Source organism: Seriola lalandi, unplaced genomic scaffold (genome assembly GCF_002814215.2).
Source record: "Seriola lalandi dorsalis isolate HSWRI2012SDOR001 ecotype SW California unplaced genomic scaffold, Sedor1 jcf7180002054748, whole genome shotgun sequence".
Lineage (NCBI taxonomy): Eukaryota > Metazoa > Chordata > Actinopteri > Carangiformes > Carangidae > Seriola > Seriola lalandi.
This window is the reverse complement of record NW_019525301.1, coordinates 5,875,342-5,880,329: the sequence shown is the minus strand read 5'-3', so window position 1 is coordinate 5,880,329 and position 4,988 is coordinate 5,875,342. Positions and strand designations below refer to the sequence as shown.

The 4,988-nt window shown below is 37.1% G+C and overlaps 1 long non-coding RNA gene across 1 annotated transcript in view; it reads right to left on the bottom strand.

Annotated features, from left to right (window-relative positions):
* Positions 1–2,035, bottom strand: part of LOC147818052 (uncharacterized) — a 6,619-nt gene extending 4,584 nt beyond the window's left edge. Inside the window, exon 1 of the long non-coding RNA XR_015438368.1 lies at positions 1,975–2,035. This is a non-coding gene — a long non-coding RNA (uncharacterized LOC147818052). The remainder of the gene's footprint in view (positions 1–1,974) is intronic.
* Between the last annotated feature and the right edge of the window lie 2,953 nt (positions 2,036–4,988).

Genomic DNA, 4,988 nt, shown 5'->3' with positions numbered 1-4,988 from the left:
TTTACGCATGACAATATAACAAAAAAATACACTTTTAACACGTGTCTATGTGACTACACCAGCATTACAACAGTTTAAGATAACTTACATTAACATTTTACAACGAAAACAATGAAAATATGCGGAGCAGCAGAAATGCGTACCTCTCAGGGAAGAGTCAGGAGCAAGAGGAAGTAAAACCCCCAGCGCCACGCGATAAGTACAGTTTCAAAATAAAGTACCCATTGTACTTCCTGTATTTCCCAGACCTTCCCTCTAGCATCTAGCTGCGTTTTTACCTACAAATAACATTTTCAACCACACAATACTTTATAACAGCATTAATAACACTCAAAAGAACGAACAAGAGTAACCATAAAAAAATACTGTCCTTCAAAATAAAAGTGCGCTTCAACGTTCTGTTCATAATATTGCGCAACAACATCACATCATTACACTAGCACCAGTTATAGTGTACCTTATTAAGGCATCTGCAGTCACTTATTTCTGCCCCATTAACCCCATCACCATTCTGTTCAAAAGAATGCCTTTTATTAAGTGTTGCTGTATATTGGGTAAACTTTAAATAAAGGGCTGATTTGTTTTAGCATTTGTAAGTGTCCTTGATTTTTTTTGTTTTAATTCATATATATGTATTAGGTGAACCTGGATGAAACTAATGCAGTATAATTGAACAGGCCTGCAGTAAATCCTCCTTCATGAGGATTATAATGTTCGGTATTTACTGAATCTGTTTGAGAAGTGTTGGTTTATTTTAATGGTCATTGTGGAGGCTGTAATTGTAATTGTGGTAATGTTTACGTGTACTGGGATGTACTGAGAAGTGTGCCTAATATTTTGTCAAATGTAATTCCTATAAATGGGATGGACAAAATATTAGGAACACCTCTCAGTAGAGGGTTAGTTTATACACAGTGGTGTCCAAAAGTCTGAGACCACTTTCCCATGTAGCCTCACATATTGCTCCATAGTAGCTCTAGTATCACTGAATTTCATTTACAAAGGAGAATAAAAGGAGCCATTAAAAACACTGAATGGAGTTCAGCAAGGTATCTCCTTAAGTCTCCAGTCGTCGTTTTTCAGCTATTTCTCCAAGTGAATTTTAGGAGAAAAATATGAGAAACAGCATTTCAAACAAAATATAAACTAAAATGAAGCTGAAATGAGAATCACAGGTTTGTCTCCTTAGCTGTAGAAGAGCAAAATTTCTTCAGGAATTTCCTAGTTGTGTGCCTGAAATGCAATAGCCTTGAAGGCATATATCATTATTATGCATACTTATTCGTCTTAGTCATCTTCTGTATCGAAATTTCGGCGTGTAACTAGTCTCGCAGTTTTGAGAAAACCCAGTTGCTTTTGCAGGTGGGCATACTTAGCGTCCTCGGTGACACAGGTCAAATCGACCCCTCACTCCTCCCCAGCTCCACCCTCTCATCCAAATATGGTTTCTTCTGGCTACAAAAAGCCAAGATGGCAACATCCATTAAGCCAAACTCAAGGCTTCCAAACGACAGTTCACAAACCAATGGGTGACGTCACGGCAGTTTGCCACTTGGTTCAAGGATAAACTACTCCCTAGGAGCATGTGGGAACAGATTCACATTCATGGATATACAAAGCCAGGTCACACAAAGTTCAAACCCGGTTCTGCAAAGTGCAGAATATGATTTTTTCTATTACAGTATATACTGTAATAAATAGTAAGGATAGATATGAATATGCTAAAATAAATACAGTATTAGGCAGTGGATCCTGAACCTGCTGGTTCTGGATCAAACAGTCTCTTTGTCTTACTTGTAAAAAAAATTTATGGATGCATCTAGCTGGACAACAGCCGCAGGAACAGGCTAGATTCTACTAAATCACTAAAACGTCAACATCATACATTTATGCCACTTAAAGTGTTTGACAGTATGGTTTCTCATTTGCACAAATGATACTTTTCGCTACAGACCAACAATAGATGTTACTCACCAGTCTAGAAGAAAAGTCTCATCTCTTTACTTGCCCGGAGCTTTCTCCCGTGGTGGAAAAACACACCAGCATTCTCCAGTGTGGTTTCTTGTCAGAGCAGTTCTTCGGGATGGAGATAAAGGTCGTTTTGTAGGCGCTTCAGCTAACTCTGTGTTGCTTGATGCTCATCGGCAGCTGTAGAATAACTTCAAGCTCAGGAGGAAACTCTTCTTCTCTGTGGGACTGAAGGCATACTAGACCCTACACTGACTCACAAAGCAACTAGTGTGTCTGGGTGGTATTACAGCACGGTCCGGGACGTGGCTAGTTGGTTAGCATGCTCATTGCATTAGATATCTCTGAAATACAATATATTGTGGTCTTGATCGTAACAAACTAAACTAAAATTCTGGCCAAATTTGGCCACATCTTACACATTGCACCTTTAATATGAACTGCTTTCTCAACTATTTTAGCAGTGTGTCAGATGTTTTGCTTTTAGTTTTCTTCTGTCTCTTTCTGTTTTGTACATTTTGTATATTTTTTTTATAGTTTCGTGCTGTTTGTTAAATTTTTCAGCAACAATTCAGGTCCTTTTGGCATTCAACCTCCAGCTTACAATGTCTGCTTTTAATCTTCAGCCATTGCTTGAGCTACTTTAGAATTGCTTCAGCAGTTGCTTCAGCTTCCTCAGGATTGCTTCAGCAATCACATTCAGCTCTCAGCATTCACTTGCATTTTCAGCAGGAAATGCATTTTCTAGTTAGTGTGAATGCTGAGGCACAAAGCTGAGGCACACTATTGTTTTTCAAATCTTTATATTTTATTATTCTTACTTCTTCCACCTTTCCACGGTCTCTAACTACTCCTTCATACTATATCGTACAGAAACCATTCAACAATCAAAACGTTCAGCTTGTTCTGTAGATTATCGGATTTATACAACTGTTTTCTACTATTTATAATTATCAGAATATTAAGATTTTTCTAAAAAAAAATTTGAGACTGTTCAAATCCTTGAAAGCTTCAGCCTCTTTGAGCTTCAACTATTTCAGTACACTTTCAGCTACAGACTTCATTCAAACTTTAAAATGTTCAAAATACTTTCAGCTATTATACTTTTATTCAACTTTTTTCATATCTTGTACATTTTTTAAAAATTATCACAGTTTTAGTTTAATGCTTTTTTCAGATAATTTTTGAGTTTATAACGGGTGTGTATTGCACAGAATGTTCAGGGCAAGAGTGGATGACATCATCTCTAGAGTGGGAGAAGCTCTAAAATTTGTCTGAAAAAAATGTGCTACTCATTTGGCTGTTAATTTCAGTTTTCAATCTAACTGACTCCACATTACACATATACATATATAGAGCTCATTCTGATTGGATGATCACCAGTGTTTTCCAAGTGCTACGTTTTTCAGAGATAAAGAAAGGTAGGCAGCCAAACAGACAGACAGCATTGTCACCATGGCAACCTCTGAGTGCTAAAAATGTTGGCTTTCAACTGTTTCAACAACATGTTTCAGTTCTTAGCTTTTGCAGCTAATGGAGTTCAGCTCCTCCAGTTTAACATTTTGGCAATTTTTCAAAGCACTGTACTTCACTTAATATGAGCTGGTTTTAGCATTTTAGCAGTGTTTTAAAGATCTTCAGGTGTCAGAAGTTTTGCTTTGCATATTTCTTCTTTCTTAAACTTTTTTAAAGCCATTTTAGGCCATTTAGCTTTCAAATTTTACAATTTGGGCTTTTAATCTTCAGCCATTGCTTCAGCTACTTCAGTATTGCTTCAGCAATTGCTTCAGCTACTTAAGCATTGCTTCATCAGTTGCTTCAGCTTTTTCAGCATTGCTTCAGCTTTTTCAGCATTTCTTTGGCACACATTTTCAGCAAGAAATGCATTTTTTAGTTATTATTATTATTATACTTCTGCCTTTTTATGGTCTCACACTACTCCTTCAGACTTTGTCCTCAAAAAACTGTTCAACTATCAAAACGTTCAACTTTTTCTGTAGATTATCATATCAATTCAACATTTTAATATTATTTATAATTTTTGAAATATAATACAATAATATTTCATATTCATAATATATGAAATATTTTTTTCCATTCAAATGACTGGAGACCATGTTCAAAAACTTCCGCCTTTTTGAGCTTTAACTACTTCAGCATACTTTCAGCTACAGAATTCAAATTTTAAAAGACAGACGATGTTTTTCTGTTTCATATAAAGTGTCTACCTTAGCACAGAGACTAACAGAATTTGAAATGTGACCCTCCACGTGACTCTCCAATAGACTGCAATACAAATTCAGGAGCGGACTTCAGGAGAAAACCAGAACTGACCGTTTTTTGTAACTCACTCCTATTTCCAAATTTTTGGCTCTAGAAACAAAAAAAACACAGAAGTGTTCAGGAAAATCTTGTGCCACTGACCATGTGATAATTTTGCTGATATTATGCACAGTTTTGTATTAAATGGCAGGAGTCTGAGATGTTCGCTGACCTTTCTCCCATGGATTTGTATGAGCTCTATGTCTTCAACAGCTAGACCCTCTCTCTTACACACACACACACACACACACACACACACACACACACAAGCACAAACTGCAGACACACATATACACACACACACACACACACACACACACATGCAAACACATAGAAAGCTAGACAGGTAGACAGACAGACGGGCAGATAGACAGGCAGATAGACACAGGTTCATTCAGGAAACATTGGGCAATTTCAGTTTGAAATCTAACTGACTCCACATTACATATAGTTGGTGGACTAATTTTGGAGCTCATTCTGATTGATGGATTACTTTTAACAAGCTTTTTCCAGGTGCTACCTTTTTCAGAGATAAAGAAAGGTACGCAGCCAGACAGACGGACAGCATTATCACCATGGCAACCTCTGAGTGCAGGGAGGGGATACACTGCTAGGTCAAATTACCTGATTAGAGACTCCTCTGATATGACTTTACTGACATTTCTATCAAAATCCCACTACAGACTGCTCCACCACTA